At 39.9% G+C, this 18,581-nt stretch overlaps 1 long non-coding RNA gene across 1 annotated transcript; it reads left to right on the top strand.

The window, feature by feature from the left end:
- Positions 1-4,996: 4,996 nt before the first annotated feature.
- LOC128913525 (uncharacterized) lies at positions 4,997-15,655 on the top strand. The gene is made up of 4 exons (XR_008467997.1): positions 4,997-5,322; positions 6,481-6,874; positions 8,851-8,962; positions 10,240-15,655. It is a non-coding gene; the product is annotated as an uncharacterized LOC128913525 (long non-coding RNA).
- Positions 15,656-18,581: the final 2,926 nt, after the last annotated feature.

The following is an 18,581-nucleotide window of genomic DNA, read 5'->3' as shown; positions in this document are numbered from 1 at the left end:
TGGTCTGTTTACAGTCTGTTTATGGTTGGTTATGATGTTTTATAGCTGCCAAAGGAAAAATGGAGACAATTAGGAAAAACTTCAAAAGAAAAGAGAAGAAAATATTTGAAGGAAGGTGTTGTTTCACCTACATTTCCACACTACAACAAACGTGGCTGTTTGTTAGTTTTCAATACCTCCAGTGTCAGGATTAGGACCTGAAGTTTGTATGGACTTACTATAAAGACAAAGCTAATTTGCAAAATCCTGATACACTCTTGGGTTCAGATTTCAAAAGTGTATCTGTATTTAATATGTTCCTAAGTATATTTATGGGGTTATATCTCACTTGTGGGTTGTTTTTTTTTCCTGAATTGCTAATACAAACTCCAGTCTGAAGAGCTGGCTGTCCCACCAATATTTCTGTTCTGTTGTGTTCACAGCCCATAACCCTGATTCTGCACAACAGTGTCTTAAAAGGACGTAGATATAAAGAAACGCCCCACAACTACAAGATTTCCTTCCCTTTTCACCCTGAAAAATCAACCAAACAACAAAGCGTACGAAGTACCAAATTAATTTCAGAAAACATCTGTGCATACTTCTAGAAGAAATAAAAATAATGTGTCTGGTCTGCTTAATGAAGAGGATCGTGCAGGAATAGATTTCATATTTAGTCAATCTGGATCAAAGGCAAACCCAAGTCTCAATGAAAATAATTTAGCCAGCTTGGCTCTTCTGCACAATATAGGTCTTTTTCTTTTCCTGGCATTTTTCCTATCAAAAATAACATTTGATAAATAATTTGCTCCATAATGTTTTTTCTCTGCTGCTTGTCAAATTGTTTACATATATACTTCTCATTGTTTCACTAGCTGTGGTCAAGCAACACCTATTTGTGGCAGTGATAATTGACGGTGACACGGAGCTCTGAGCAGTGGGACGGTAGGGCATCGCTCAGATAAGCCAAGATAAAATTGATTTCTCTTGCCCATCTTTTCCTGGCAGACACTAACCTAACCTACCTGTCTGAACTCTTATTTCTTGCCCACAGCTCTGCATACGCGTGACCTCAGTGTTACAGGAATGGTGAGAAATCCTTCACCGGAGACAGTGCTGGTGAGGTTCACCCTGCTGCATCAGAGCGCACCTGGACCTGCGACACGACTTGTATTTCTTATGGCAGATGCTCAGCCACAGCACTTGGGTCACAGAGTTCAATAGCAAAGAGTCTCCTTCTCCATCCACCGGCTGTCACAACAGTGCTGCCGTAGTCCTGCTCCCCAGGCTAAGAGTCATCAGTCCATCACTTTAAGTGCTGATTGCTATTCGTAATTATTTGATCAATTGATAACTGTCATAAAGCTTCACAAGACTAATTACAACATTCCTCTTTCATTATACCCAAGATTGGTAGCCTTCATTTTAGGTGTTACTGAGGAGGCATAAACAGCAGTGGGAAGATGGAGGGGAACAGTTGTACCACGCAACATTACAAGCGCCTAAATAGCCAGGTTGTGCACACACTCATTTCAGTGGTGTAGCAATAAAAAGGCTGCAGTTCTGGTTCTCTCATTTTTTTACTGTAAACAGCTTTAATTCAGTTTTGCTTTCGTTGTGTAACTTCCATATTTGCATATCCTGGTATTTCTACTACACACATTATGAAACATGGGCAGACTCTTTGTTTCCTGAAAGAGACTGATAATCAACAACATAAACCATACAGATTTTTGAAGGGTTTGTGAACGTGAACATTTTGAACATGAACCCTCAGGCTTCATGTGCAAAGTCAAGACCACACGCTACTTACTCAACCTCGTATGCCCTCACAGCACGCACTGTGATCAACTGTTGGTGTGAAATATTTTTGCATGTTTTTATATATATATATTCATAGAGTTTTTAATTTTAAAATGTGCTCCTCTTTTTCAAAATGCCAAACGTTCAACAAATATCCACCTGTCCCAGTGACTCTGTGCTGCCTTTGCTGCCCGCTGTGACCCCTTTGACTGGACAGACCTTGTCCTGCAGAAGGGGACATCTGGCGCTGCCCCCACCGCGGTTTCGGGGGGACCTGTCCAGCAAAGCTGATCCTGCAAAAGGGCAGAAGTCTTGGACCCTGGCACGGAGAGGGGAGAAAGATGGTCTCCCATCTGGAAACCCGGAGTCTCTTCTCACCGCGCAGGTATGGCTATTCTGACCCTTGGGCTCTGTTCTAGTTAGTCTAAATGGGAATGTTTATTATACATGAAAATTGTCTGCCGAGGGAGTAGGAGAGGCCAAAAGCAGACGTTATTAATCCACTAAACATTACTGTACTGCAGCCAAGTTTGTGACAAACAGCAGGGATCATTGTTAGTAGGTATAAATTGCCTTGTAATCATTTCCACAAGCCGAGACTGGGTCCCAGCACACCTGACAAACTCACAAAGGGCAGGAAATGCAAATACAGCCTCTCGCAATACACGCCTGCCACTCGCTCACCCACCCTCTCACCCACCCTCACCGCAGCCACTGCCACCCCAGAGCAAGGGCAGAACTCTGTCTCCCTGTCACCGCTCCAAAAAAACCCTGATGGTTTTTCTATAAACCCCTGGATCCCCGAGGATGCTTCTGTAACAGCGGTAATTGTGGATCGTTAGGGTAGTGGTTTGCTGTGTTGGAAGAGTGCAATTTTACACAGACGTAATGCAAGAGGTCAAAGGGTCAGACATTAGCATCACTAAAAGAAAAGCTAAAAAAAAAAAAAAAAAGAAAAAACCCCGAAGAAATTGGAAGGCATAAGAATTTAAACTGTGTGAAGTTTAATTCCAGCTGGGCAATTACTATACTGGGAACCAGGCATTCAAGCCTGAGCCCACTTCTCAGGGCAGCCTTTATGGTGGGATTGCTTCTGGTGGCTCCACAGCAACTGAAAATATACCGATTCCTCATGATGGGAGTGATGAGCAATGTACTGGAGAATTTCTCCAGGATGCCGGCGGCTCGGTGCCAGCTGTCTGTCAGCAAGTCAAGGGAAGCTTTGGGAGAAATTTCTCTGACAGAGCTGGGAACCTTCCCTTCTCCGAGGCGTGCTAACTTAGCCTGGCACTTGGACCTGTCATGGAGGTCTGCAGGGGCATTTCTGAACCCCAGCAAAGTCTACTTCAAAGTGTGCTAGACTGCACCTTTTAAAAGTACAGAAGTCCTGCAAAGCCCAGGGGGCTGTGGTCGTTTCGCTGCCAGCAGTGCCCATTCTCCCAGCTAGCCTTGCAAACCACCCAGCTGCTCCCCTCTCAGCACACTTCACGTAGTCTTCTGCTCTCAAAACGGGAAGTTTCCACTAAAGACAACGAATGTGAGCGCCTGTGTCAAACAGGGCTTCCTCGCCTCGCCTGCGGTGTGAAGGGAGAGGGTGGTTTTGCAAAGACATATGGGCCTCTCTCATCCCTCTCTCCTGTTTAAATATATACACTCCTGAGTCCTGACAGTAATGAAAAGCTCAAGAACATCATTGTGAGAATTTGTTTTAATGTATCCAAGCATCCTTGGTGTTATTAGCATAGTCACATAATTATCCCCAGAGAAACTTACACCCATACATTAACGCCCATAAATTATTGCGTGGATCTATTTCATACCTTTATTTTCAGTTTCTGGGAAAGATACATCACTGGGTACTTAGTATAGTAATTACTTCAGAACATGTAAGCTGCCTGTGCCCTGGGTAAAATGTTCGGGAGGCAGAGAGTGCTGGCAGTGGCTTCTAAAAGCTCAGTGTAAGCTAAAGCCTAACTGTGCTCAGAATGTGATGCAAGAATATGATGCACCTCCTTAATTTCACAAGAGAGTTCTTAAAAGGACAGGAATTTAAAAGTGAGAATGGAGATGAATAGAAATTTATGTTAGGCAAAGTGTGGAAAAAAGCCACCTTGTAGCAGGGAATAAATTCTTCATAGTACGAGGCAGAGAACCTGGTCTGAAATTTCAAGCTAGGCTACCAACAAACATCAGTGTTGTCTAGATACCCCGACAACCTGAGTAGCTTAGCCACATCTGACACTTCTCTATTTAGCTTGGAGATGCCAGATCAAAGGCCTAATCTGCTGCATTTTCTCATAATCCTTATGAATTTGGCATGAATGTAGTAAAGAAGCTGCATATGAACTCAGAAATCAGTTGTAGCGCTTTCGGATCCTGGCCTCAGACAGGAGCTGGATCATAATATAATTGTTTAATTGTATGCTTATCTTCATGTGTTTTAACTGATTTATCCCAGTATTAAGAGTATGCTATTCTATGCATATTTGATACGTTCGTATTTCTCAAACTGTTAAATACAAAATATTAGGACTTGAAAAATGTATCTTGCTTTTTTATAAACAGCTGTATTAGACTTTTACTCAAGTGATTTTGTAAATACTCTTGCCTTTATTTTTTTCAGTTGAGTTTGTTTGACATTTCTACACAAGGAATCTGGTGACTATTCTGATTCTCCTGTAAAACGGATAAAAGTAAGGAACATTCTTCCCCTCCTTTGATCACTTTGCAGATTGGGAACTACAAATTGATATTCAAATATTCAAAGCTTTATTGGAGCAGAGCATAGTATTTAATGTCGCCTGCTAGAGCGCTGGCGATTGCTACAAGTGGTTCGCTGTAGCACACTTGCAGTAGCATTGCCTATTTTATCACACAGTTGTGCATCATAATACAGTAACACAAAAATCTGTCTTCACATGTATTAATGCCCACAAATAGGCATGTCACACTACGGCAGTACAGCGTTTCCCCATTACATTTCAAAACCTGGCAAAAGCTCACTACAAGCCATATCATTAAAAGGTTTTCTTTTTGTTCCTACTTCTGACTTTCTAAAGTGTGAGAGTATTTAGTTCCAAGTGTGTCTATCTTTTTTTCAAGCTTCCTTTTTGGGATAAGATTCTGCAAGCTAAAAATCATTATTTCTCTTCATCTATTTAAAAACGTATTTTTGCACTTTATGGGTATGCTCAGCACCACTGTCCACCACTTCGTGTTGAGGATTTAAAATGCCCGGCTCAGCACACATTTCAGGAACCGTTTCCTTCCCTGCTCTGAAAGCTGCTCCATTTTCTGTACTGACCTTGTAAATCCTAGACATTGTGCAAAGGAAGTCTGCATCTTTTCCTCTCTTGCTTTCTAACTACTCCAAATATTTCTTTCATGAAAGTCAAGGTGAGAATGAGGGAACTGGCAATTTCGCATGGGATATTTGCAAGGAAAGACCATGGAAGAAATGCCACACAGCAAATAGGGACAATTACGTACAGTTGTGTTGCCAGCCACCTACCAACCTGCCCTCCTCTTTACTGCCAAAAGGTGAGAAGAACAAGAGAAATGGGAGCAAAGGGAGCTTGCAGGAGAAATGGAGGAGAGGGAAGAAGACAACTGAACATGAATGGACGAGAAAAAGCAAGGGAAGAGCAGAAGTAACGTCAGGGAGGTCAGAGACCTTGACTTTAGTGACAGAGAACCATTAGGAGTTAACTGTGCAGAAATCCAGTTAAAAGGATGTAACATTTCTATGATAATTACTTAACATTTATCCATTTTACAGATACAGCCTTCATAGGCTATGGACAAAGAGATAAAAATGAAAAGCAGAAACTGAAATGACTTAGCCAAGTGTTAAACAATCAACCAACCAACACCCAGAGAGAAAGTTGCTACCTGTCTGTTACCGAACCTACAAGAGGTGGGGCAAGGCAAAGCCAAAAGCATTACATATGTAAAAGCAGGAGGGAGAAATTCATAAGCTAAGCTAAACAGTTTGAACCACACATATTTGAACAACATGCTAAACAATTTTTTTAAAAGAAGGGAGCTACTATTAAAGTTTAAAGCCAATACAAAAATACAATGAAAACAACAGATGCAAAACATTCACAAGAGTAACCACAGACCATTTCATTACGGATCGTGGCACTAAAGCTAGCTTCATTTATTCTTCTGGCATTGAAAGAACTGCAGGCAAAAAAGCAAATTCAAATACAAGTACAAAAAGAACATAAACAGAACATAAATAGTGATTAGCAAACTGATGCCTTTAACACTTTGCTCTTGGCGTTATTACTACAGATATATCTACAACATACGGCCTTTTATTCTCAGTCAAAAATCAAGTTTAGTTTAGAAACCTCCCCAGTTTGCATTTTCTTTGGTTTCATCTCTGATCCTGCTTTGCTCTCCAGCACTAAACAAAACACCAGTGGTCTAATACAGTTGTTTCTCACTGCACCAAGTCAAAATCAGCAAGCATTCCTAGATAATACTTACTGTCACTTGGCTCATGGTGGCCTGCTGTTTTGTCACCTCCTGGTCTTGGATCCCACAGAGGAATAAGGGCAGTATAGAACTTGTAGCTCTATAAAAAGTGTCATCTTAATATCAGAGGAGGAGCTAGCCATAAGGGGTTGGCTTCACAAATGTAAATATTTCATAATTTATTTAGTAATGTGGCTTTTCTTTTTCCCCCAGGCAAAAGCTTTAATAAAGGAATAGGTCTACTGCAACAAAGGAAATAACAGCAAAAATGGAGACAGGGACACATCCTAACCCCATTAATATCAGTGGGAATTTGCCTTCATCTTCAGTGGGAACAGAACTTCAAAGACACGGGAATCACCCATAAAACCTGAAGGATAAAATCTGAACCTTCCGTCATCTATGACGCAAATCATGTTTAGAGGATGGCAGTGTAGTCGCGACACAGTGGAAATGTCCCCAGCAGGAGTTTCACATCTTTGGCTTGACCACAGCCTTGTCCCCAGTGCTGCCAGAGTGGCTGTTAGTGTGTGGGCAGTTTCTTTGCCAGAAGAACCTCTCTGAGGCAGGACCATGCAGGAGCCGGGCAAAGATGAACCTCCTCTTGGTGAGCACTGTCTCTCTTGATGTTCATAGCTTTACTTTCAGTGCCCAAATCAGGAAGAAGTGATACCCCCACCTTTACGGGTGGGGTTCTTTTACATCTCAGTAATTTAAGATATTCTTTCAAAGCCTGTCTCTGGCAGAACGGAGACTGAAATCTGTATCTCCTCAGTCCTACCTTGTGTTGTTAGCGCTGAGGAAGATGAGTGGTGCTGATAGAAAGAATCTTTTCTTCTCCAGGGAGATTCAAGATCTCCCTCGAGGACTAAGAACACATCCCAGGTGCACTCTGCCTGCTAAATGCTGTGAAAAACCAATGGGAAAGCCAAGATGAGGGATCTCATTCCCAAGCATGTCTGCAGGTCTTTAGTACTGGCACCATGCAGCAAAGTGGAAATTAAAAGAACAGAGGTACTATTCTTCTGCTAACAGCAAAATTAGTTTCCAACTCTTTCCTTTGGATGACTCCTTATGCTTCTTCCATTCCTAGGATTGCATAACAAGACAGAGTATCAAGTCACTGTATGATAATGTGCATAATGTACAACCTGGAGAGGTTGTTACACTCTTAATGGGTGAGTTCATCTCTGCCACAAATACACAGCTCCTCATAGTCCTATTTTAGCTCTTTAAGAAAGAGTCCCCCTCTGTCCTTCATTATTGGTCACCAAAATGTCTGACAACATAGACCCTTTCAAATAAAACAAACTCCAAATAATAGTGGGTGTTTCAGGAAAATGTTTCATGGGAGTGCGTACCCTAACTAAGGCCTCCTCATTAATTTCAAATTATATTTCATATGGGATCTGCACCACCTGTCCATTGCAGGTCATACCGAGAAAAAAACTACAAACATTTTCAGAAAAGCCCCTTTAAAAGAAATATTTTTAACATATGCTAATATGTCTGAGTGATTTGCGGTCCCTGAGTGTAGAGAAGTCTTCTAAGAAAGCCCCATATATGACTACAAAATACAAGTTCACATATATTTTCCATACATTATGTTCTTAAGGAAGTCTGTGCCTCTACTGGAAAACTATAGGGAAATTTCAATAACTCTGCTTTTTGCAAGTCAAATCTATATTGTATGTCAAAATATACAGCTGGGGTGTTGTGGTTTGTTGTTCGTTTTCTTTTTTTTTGAGAGAGAGAGCATTGCTTAGGACCCTGCAGGAGCACAGAACTTAGAGTTTCAAGGTTGTTTTTTTTTTAATAAAACACAGTATTTCTTTAATGCTAAACTCCTTTTGTTTCCAGTGCCCTAATTTTTAACAATCAGCATGTATACAAGAAATGGGGAATGAAGTATGTGGTTTTGCTGCTTTGAAAAACATGTAATAATGCTATTTGTGTTCGTGGGCTTAGCTTGGTAGTTCAAATAAAATGACTGTCAGCTAGATAGTTGCAGTAAAGATGAAACACAGTACTGCAGATAAGAAACTAATTTTTATTTCGTGGTCCCTGTCTTCTCTGGGTATATGAGCCCAGTGCTTTGTGGGATCAAGTGACACTCTTAAACATAACATTATTGAGCAAAACCAATTTGATTAGATTAGTTAAACCAATGCGGTAAAGGCAAAGTGAAACTGAGCAGCTTCATGGCCCTTACCACGTATACCATAAGCTCGCTATCTTCCCTAAGCAAGGGAAATTTCAAGGGCTAACAGCTTTTGAAGTCAACTCTAATTTAGGTGTATATTGTATGAAGCGTGACAATAAGATCAACTGAGTAAAAAAACCATAAAAGCTAAACTGTGGACAAATTTATGAATGCACCGCACAAATTAATACATATTTGTGCAAAGTATTCAGGAGAAGAGAAATATGTTTCTTCTAAGAGGTTGTAGGTGTAGCTATTACTGTGTACCAAAGAGATAAAAAAACCCATAATATCCTGTTGATGCTGTGTTCTTGTTGTGTTTGAAGTTACAATTAGAGTCTGGCATCAAGTTTGAATGATAACTATTACTTTCTTCACAGAGATTTTCTAAGCTTGAGAGACCAGTTTTCAAAAGCTCTCTAGCAAAGCTATTATGTTACCAGCATTACTCCATCAGAAGAAACTGTTAAAGGATCATCAGAAATACTGAGGGTGAGTCCTGGTTTTCCAGCATCTTCTCAGGATTTGGCTTCAAAAATGAAAGTCAGCTTTTCTGACAGTAATCTCTCATAATTACAACTGAAAATGACGCAATTGGCAAATTCTCAACAGCCTTGAAAATTGGACCTAATACATTCAAAGGCATAAGCCTTTAAAATATTTCACACTTAGACACTTTTTGCCAGTATTCTCAATTAGAACTCATGTTTTTGTTCTTCAAGAAAAAACCCACATGCTATTTCTTTCATTGTTTATACAGTTTTGTATCTGTTACTGCTTTGAATTTTCTGTTTTAAATACTCCCAGAAGGAGTTTGTCACTGCAGATACCCTAGACTCTACCAAATGATTGGCTTTCCATGCAGCTCAGCCGTTTCCCTCCATTGCAGGTATCAGATGCCCTAGCTTACTTCACCGTCACTCCCTACTTGTGTTTTTTTCTTCTTTAGGCTTATTAAAAAAAAAGCTCTGTCCCAGAACTTAATTCTGTCATGAGAGTTTTATATGTTTAGCTCCCTGAAGTATCATGGTTCTCACATTTGGTCTAGGATATGTAGTAGTGGCACAAGTAAAATGTATGCCTATGGCTGGAAGGATAAAGAGTATTTACTATTAACAGACTCAAACCATTCATTTCCTTCCCTCTGTGAGTTTCCTTCTGGTATACTACAGCAAGTTCTGCTCCTAAACAATTCTTCTGAGTTTAATATATTACTAGTCACAAGATTATCCTGGCTTCATGCTAAGCCTTTACCTAGTAACAAAGCTTTTCTTGAAAAACTTTGAAATGTTTCTCACCCTAAGTATATCGTTTGGTTTCTGCCACGCAGTCCTCTGCTAGTACGACACATATGTAATGTCTTTTCCAAATCACATTAGGTGGAAGCTTGGTTTGAGAATACACTGGAACATCCAGTAGCATTGACATTTCAGGTAGTGACTGTTAAAAATTCTTGGAAATATAGGAAGTATTTAAAGGCCAGGTGGTTCAGGAAGCTAACAGGAGATTAACTGTCACCAAAATGCCGGACAACAAAAAAGAGTGAGGAGGGTTATCTGCTGCAGCTTGCTTTTTGAAATGAGAAAACTGGAAACAACAAACATGAAGGGAACAGCATTTCTCAAAGAATTTTGAACTGCAGAGAGTTGTGAAGCACCTGCCTCTTCCCAAGGCAGGATAATACCTAGAAATACAGCCAGTAGGTGAGGGTACCAGACGGACACCTCACCTGAAACAACAAAATTGCCTTATTTAATTTCTGCCAACAGGCATAATAGGATGAAAGATCGTGAGCCCAAAGTAAAGCAAATCATTGTGTCACCAAAAAGACGGACTTCTTCCTCATGGACTGCTCTCCACGCAAAGCTGGACGGGTGCCCAGAGAAACAACAGCATGGCCAATGGATGCAGAGATGTTCATCCTTGTCAGCGTGGCAGTCTGTTCCCAGGACTACCAAGCAAAATACAGCTGAATGATCGACTGAGAGCAAAATTTTAAGTATCAGCCTCAGCCTGGACAATTATACATTTAGTTGTAAAAAAAATCTAGAATTGCATGCTAAAAATCCTCAAGAGAGACCTGCAAAGAGACTACAATCCTCTAAGCAGTATATTCTAGTTAAGTTTTAAAAAAATACAACATAACTTGGTGGTGACAAATAACCTGTGTGCAGGATCTAGGGCAGTTTTGTTGGGATCTCCAGCAACGCCATCACACCATCTCTCAGGGATTCTGTGGTTGGCACCGTATCAACAATATCAACCCTGCAGGTTGTGTAATGAGATAATGATGCAACCCTTAGGGATGAAGGTGGAGGTGCTGGTAGGATGACAAAGTCCCACCACCCACATACAGTAAGAAATAATTGAGATTAGGTGAGGCTGCAGTCAAACATGAAACATTAAAAATACTGTTTATTAATAATCACAGAAACAATTAAACTGAATATATATAAACTATTTAATTAACAGATTAGGAAGCCTGAAGTGACCTGTGTGATCTTCTAGTCTGACTTCCTGTATAATGGAGAAGATTTCCCTGAAATAGTTCCTGTCTGAACTAGATTTTATCATTTTAAGGGGGAAACATCCTATCTTGATATAAATATCAACAGAAAAGTTACCATAATTCTTGGTAACCCTCTCAATGGTTAATTATGGGTAACTATAAATTAAGATTGCAGGTCTTGGATCTTTGCCTGTTAGAGCAAAGCATGTATTTTTAAATGTGTATTTATGACATGAAAAGGTACATAAAGGGCCCCCATTAACTTTCTCTTTGATAAGCTAAATAGGTGGAACTCCTTAAGCCCCATATTAGGAGAGTAGCCTAATCCTTTAATCACGTCTTATGTCAATTCTATGAGATCCCTCTAATTTTTCATCACCCTTTTTGAATTTAGGGCACAAACCCCAAGTACAACATTCCAATTTGCCTTGCATCAGTGCCAGATGCAGAGGAAGTATAAACCTCTCTATTCTTTCTTAATATTTACTTGCTTGGGCAATCAAGAGTTATATTCCCTATTCTAGTCACCATGGCAGATAAGTAGCGATGGTGGTCTATCAGTCTCCAACTCCTTTTCAGTGACCCTGCTTCCCAGGAGAGCACTCCCTACGAGATTTGCTGGGCCCTTGTTTTTCTTTCTAGAATATATGTTATGTTTATTTACCCCTATAAGGCAAAAGTGCTTCCACACTAATTTTGTAGAAGAATACGGCACAAATGGACTTACCAGAGCCTACCCATGAAGTATTTGTGAGGAAGAAACTCGGGACAGGACAGGTCTCCTGAATCCCATCCTGGCACTAGTACTGCACATTTACATTTGAAGTTGAATTGCAGAGGCCGTGACCAGATGCATCCCCAGCTGAGGGATACAATCCTGGCATCAGACTAAATGCTGTAATTTCTTTTCAGATGCATTTAAAACTCTCCTGGTGAAATAAAAGAATAGAGCTTGAACGATTTAGCACAACTCTCTCCTGACAAAGGTAACCATGTTGTACCTTCTCTTTCATAAATAATCCCACACCAATTTAGGAAATAAAATATTCTCCCAAGCAGGAGGAAAATATGATCAAATTGGAAATATAGACAAAGGAAAATATTATCTTAGTTAAGTCTTCCTTGTCATCTTGTACAGAAACTTCTACTGAAATGGTGCTTTTGATTCTGTCCTGTCTTTTACTGTAGGGAACAGAGAGCGTCTTTGGCATCAGTCTGTGTTGGGTAGAACATCAAACTTGCTGAACCACGCAGACCAAGTAAAAGAGCAACTGTAATATAATAAAAGGTCTAACTCAAGACCAGATTTATTTTTTTTTTAATTTCTTTGCTCAGTCAAACCCTGTGCACCAGACAGGATTGGCTGACAAGCTTCTACTGTAAAATGCTGTAAAAGAGGCTGAAATCTAGGCCAGAGCTAGGGATAGTTCTTGGGAAGCTCTCTGCGTTTCCTGGAGGGCAAGGTGTGGCTCTGTACGTGGGAGGTAAATGCCAGTGATTTTCTGTTACTAGTAATTAGGTGCAGCTTGAGTTTCATTAATAAAACCTACATATGCATACTGGAAAAAAGAGGTTATCTGACACTGGGATTATTATGTGTTGCCAGCTAAATGTCTTACAATGTTCATTACCTTTGTTATTTTGTGATTAGCACTTATAAACGTCCAAAAGCATGTTCATATTTTATCAACACATAAGAAAATAAGTTCTGCCATGGAGACTTTATAATATAAAAGAGAAGGAAATCTCCTGGTAAATCTCCAAATTATCCCACCAATCTGTCTAATATTTTGGAACTACTTCTTGCATCAGCATTTGTTCTTATTAGCTTTAGTCATTTTGCTTTTGATGTTGTTTATGTTCACTACCAAATACAGAAATATGGTTTCCAGAAAGTTATCCTGAGTTGAGCACCCAGTATAGAAATATCAGTCTTAAAAGATTTGATAAACCAATAAAGAAAGGAAACAGAATTTTATCAGGGGAAAGGGGCTGGGTAGTCTAAAATAAGAGATACTGTAATTCTAGTGACTATTCATCAAAAATTAGCAATACAAACAGGAAAAAGCCCCTGTAATATAGCTAAAAATGTCTGCTAACTTAAATTATTTAAAAAATACATTCATTGCAGTCTCTAACCACAAACTATATGAATATTATGGCAGATATTCTAAAATTCCTATAAAACACTTTAAAGGGTCATTTTGCTCTATTTCGATGTTTCATAGCACCACAGGTTTTCAGGCCAGAAGACAGCACTGTGATTCTCCAGCCTGACCTTTTGCACAGTGCAGGTGACAATTAGATCAAGTGATGTCTATGTCATTTCTGTTGAAGCTAGAACACTTCCTTTGGAAAAAATCCACCTTCTTGATTTAAAGATTTCAGGTGACAAGGAATACTTCACAGGCCTATCTACCTAAATTTTTCCCAAGGCTTACTTAGTCTAAGGAGGTTTTTTGTTTGTTTTTGTTTTGGTTTGGGTTTTTTTTAATCAAAAAGTGTCTCTTAGCTCAGCTTTCAAACACTATGTCTTTTAAAAGATTTGTCTGCTAAACTGAAGATTTCTATTACAATTATTCTCTTTACTTATGTAATTCTAGGTGACTTAGCTCTTATATGACTCATTGATGGGCTAAAGAGATTAAGCTTTTTAAGCCTCTTCTCTATGAAGGGTTTCTAGATCCCAAATCAACCCATATAGTCCTGCATAACCAGTTTCTCAATTTTTCTCTCGGTATCAGACCAAGACGGTGTGCTCCCACATTTATCCACAAGGATAGAATTTCTGCGTGCTCTTAATTGCTTTTCTGTATCACTACTTTTCATAATGCAGTCCTCCATCAGATAACTGATATACGTTTTTCTCTCCTAGAAATATTAGCCTGCACTTAACTATATTAAAATGCACATTATTCAAGTTAGCTCATTTTACCAAAGATTCTGGTAACACTGTGGAATAAACCCTTATCATATATCACTTCACAACTTCTGTTTCTTATGCCAATATTATTTTACAAATTTGAAAGCTAACTAATAGGTATTACCGGCCATTTATAAATACTTCTGACTTATTAATAATGCCAAGAAGAAAACAGTCCTGACTATTTTTTTCCAATTTAAAATGTAAAGCATCTACTAAGAGTGAAAAAGTAAAATAGCCAGGCACTGAAATGTATTAAAATAGAAGAATGTTTAAGCCTCATACTTTGCTTAGTTGTTGATAACATGTGTTGATACCATGGAGTTAAGAGTGATCTGCAAAGGGAACAACAGTTTCACTTGAGGTATTTTACTCTGTAACAATATAGTTACGTTATTTCTATAGTAACACCTACAAATTATGTTACAATAATTTTGGACTAGGAGAAAATTCTTAGATATCTGTGGGCAACTTGCAAGCAGAAAAAGAAACAGAATTATTTGCTATACCAAGTGCTATTTATTACAGAGAAATTATTCCACTACAGCACAAATATGCCTTAATATGAAAAAACAGGAAGTCAATAAATAAAATGAAAACACAAGGTAGCGTATTCTGAAAAATATCTGGCTGGAAATGAGTCATATTCTAATGCTGGATAAACTCTTTCTTCTTCAGTACGTGAAGGAATGTTTTATTAAGGTAGCCCAAGAGACGTGTAATTGCCACGAGCACACAGATACTAGCATTACTTCCTACAACGGGGACCACGCCCCCCAAGAAACACAAGTTTTTCTACATACCCACAAAGTTGATGAAATGTTGCCATTGACTATCTGCCCTCTTACAGGTCTATTCTTTAGAAAAGGATAGTAATCTCCAGAAGCAGCAAAACGAATTCAGCAAAATACCAGGTTGGAAACAGTAGATGCTGCTTCTGTACTTTGCCATGGGTAGCTATTGGATAAAACTTCTCAAGAAGTCTAAATGTATCAAATTAAAATTTTCTTGTTTATAGACGTTCTATGTGGGGAAGTGTTCCAGTTTTCTGCACTACTCACTTGAAGCTCCAGCAAACTCCTTTATCTCTTTTTTTTTTCCAGCTTACATACAATGAATGTATTATCTAGCAGTTTTAATCTACTAACTAACCAGAAGTGCTGACAGAATTGTAGGAAGCCAAGCGCCCAGTGTTCATCAGGCTGATCAGCCCGGATTAGGATAATGGCCAGCTATGCTGTCTGGATAGGTCCTGTGGGAAGGAATTATTGTAATGTTGGTTATAACTACATGTTTACGATCATGTTGACATCCATACATAAAGCAGCTGTAAAGTCATTATTTTAAGCTCTAATGAACATTAAAACTGGACACTCACATGCACTAGACTATAGAATTTGCACAATTTTTAAATAATAGATTTGCAAGAATACCACATAAAATATCTTCTTTTTAAAATGCTCTCCTTTGCTGCATTTTTCCTTAGATTATTTAACTTTTGGTCTCTCAGGCTTTCAAGTGCTTGACTTCTTCTTTCTCACATGCACATACATACGTGTTCTGAGATGTTAGACACAGACCATTTAAATGCATCAGTAATCACTGCTCTTCGCACAGCACAGCAAGAAGGTTACACTAAGCTGCATAGCTGCAACTTCAAGAAGGCCAGAATGGAAGAGCCAAGGAACTAGAGGTCTGTCAGCCTCACCTCTGTCCCCAGGATGATTGTGGAGCAAATACTCCTGGAAGACATTTCCAAGCACCTGGGGGACACAAAGGTGACTGAGAACAGCTGGTGTAATGTGGCTTTTCCAAGGCAAACCTTTGATGGGAAGACTGGCTCAGCAGAGGAGGAAGAGCAGTGCCCGCCATTTATCTTGACTTTAGGGAGGCCTTCAACATGGTCTCCCACACTGCCCTTACAGTCAAACTGGTGAAATATAGAGTGGAAAAACGTACCACAAGGTGGGTGGATAATCGGATGGGCTATGGGATACAATGGGTGTTGATCAGCAGTGCAAAGTCCACCAAAAAGGTGGCTGGTTACTCGTGGTGTTCCTCAGGAATTCATACAAGGGCCAAAGCTCCTCATGTCCTTATTAATGACCTAGACGAGGTAAGAGAGTGCACTTCCAGCAAGTTCTGGTGTGATACCTGTTGGGGGTGAGGATGTCAATACTATGGAAGAGCAAGCTGTTATTCAGAGGGACCTTTGCTATTTTTACCATTGTTTGCTTTCTTAAACTTCAGGACTTTTTACACAAAAGCCATAAAAAGCACGAAGATCGCAAAGAAACTCTCAAAAGCTAGGGCATTACAGAATGAAAACTGACTAAGACAATTTCATTTGGTCTCCATATTCACCGTAGTATAACAAACGTTAACTGTATTTTAGGGACAGACACTGAGTCTGCATTCCTTATTTGCTGGGTGCTGAACTTGCGATATCTGGAATCTGACATCTAGAATGATCCTGAGCATGGTTAATTGTGAACCTAATTGAACATAGTTGTGGTTTGAATGTATGGTGCTAAATATTCTCAAAATATCCAGCTTGGGTGTCTTACACTGGGCATTCTAAATTCATAGATACATTGGATAAACTTTGTTTTGGCAAACTTGTTTAATTTCCCCATCTGTATAATGGACATCATACCTTCTTTCCAATAAGCACCTTAATGTTTGTACACAGCTCAGATACTGTAAGGAAGAGTAACCCAAAAAAGCATATGAAAAAATTTAATTTTTGTGTTGAGTTATGGGATGAGGACAGGCATTGGGAGCACATAGTAAGATCTAGTGTTCATCCTGAAATGTTAAATAACACCCAACTTTATTGAGCATGATCCCCATTTTATCGATTAGAGAGACTGCCCTAGGTGATTGAAAATACTGAAATTAAAGACTGTAAACAAGATCCAGTAAGGAATGCAGGCCTGTAAGTCCCAAACAGATGATCTTGAAAGCTACCCACGCGGTTCCTGCATAGGCACCTTGTAATTTTACTTTGCTCCCCTATGTAATGCTCCCCTGGAGAAACAGCTCTGGGTATGCACAGTCTGGAAAGAGCTAAGCAGTTCAGCATTTATTTTGCTCTTACGCCTAGCTGGATGAACAAGAGGCTCTTCTACAGCAGAGAGCCCAGATGGCTTAGTACAATAACACATAACAAGCATCACAGGCCTAGCTCTCTACAAAATACAATGCAGGCTTTCTCTCAAAAAGCGATCATATAGATGTCCGTCTTTCATATGACAGTGTATTGTGGTGGGCCTGTGTTCCACTCTTTCCTCAGTTAGAGAGATGTGGGCTCAAATGCAAATTTCCCTGCCACACGGAGCATCTCCCACCTCTCTGAATATTCCACCCTGGTGAGACCACATTACCCTTTCTTCACTGTGCAAAAAGCCCAACAGAGCATCAGGCCAGGAAAATAAAAGGAACCAGACCCTCTAGCCCAGTGATGAGGGCACACACCTAGAGACTGAACCTGGTTACAGTCCATTCTCTACAGCTTGTTTCTACTTTTCTGTGTAACTTTCAAAAGTAAACTACAGGGAGAATATTGAGACCTGGCCAGGAATCCAATATTCCTTCCTTTCAGGAAGAGCACCCCAGTCACTAGCTATTTAGTCCAACATTTTCTAGATCTTATTCTGCATGCAGCAATCGCTTCAGTTGGAAGAATGAAGAAAGCTCTCACCTCTGAAAAGCCTGCAGGCTTGTGGTTTGATTGTTCCATTTAAAGGAAAGATGTTATTCTCAATCTCCAGAGGCTGGAAATTCCTGTCTTCTGTATCAAACGTGAACACTTTAACGTTTGAACTATTGGTTAAGGAAAGCTACTATCACTAACTTTGCTACACAGTCAGTACTGTTCAATAGTCCCTGAGAATGCATACCAGAGAGAAGCTGCAAGCAACAGTGTGAAGAATGTTTATTTTGAGGGGGCTGGTAAGGCTCAGATGTGATCGGACCTGTACTAACTGCTCTGCACCCTCAAGGCTGAGGTGCTCACAGGCATAAAAAATCCCAGACCTTTGGGGTACAACTTCATTGCTCACACAGCACCATGAAGGGATGGGAGAACTAGCTTTGAATGCAAGAATAAGAAGAGTACACTTGTTTTAGCTCAGCAATCTGCTCCTGGCAGTTAGCCCTCCTGGGCAGCTGAACAAAGGGTGCCTGCTGCAATACCACGCAACCACACCGCAAGGCCCCAACTCGTATTTCTGCTATACATTGCCTTGTGCTGTTTAAACGTATGAGCCTCTTTGACTTAGCTTGACTACCAGTACATAGCACTAACTTCTACAGTTTAGATATATTCACCATCAACAGAAAGTTCAGAAGGCTTAGGGATCCTGCGGAAGGTTTTGAGGGCCGTAAATGTGGACCTCAGCAAAGCTAGTCCTTGAGGGAACCTTCAGCCACCCGACTTCTTACTCATGTTTTGTTGTGACCTCATGTTCCTTGTCTTTCCCCTCTCCTCACCAGTTTTAGATCCGTGACAATACTGTTTCCAACTGTATAATTTGGGGGATTAGGATTTAGAGGAAAGATTAGAGGAAAATCAGTCACTTGTCCCTTGTCCTCTGCTCTACTAACACACCAAGAATCCTTAGAACTCAGATATTACTTTACAGAAAGTGTGCTTGTGAATCTTGTGATCTTCAAGT

The sequence above is a fragment of the Rissa tridactyla genome, chromosome 8 (genome assembly GCF_028500815.1).
Source record: "Rissa tridactyla isolate bRisTri1 chromosome 8, bRisTri1.patW.cur.20221130, whole genome shotgun sequence".
NCBI classification, from domain to species: Eukaryota; Metazoa; Chordata; class Aves; order Charadriiformes; family Laridae; genus Rissa; species Rissa tridactyla.
Note: the sequence above shows the minus strand (reverse complement) of the source record. Positions and strands in the feature narration are given on the sequence as shown.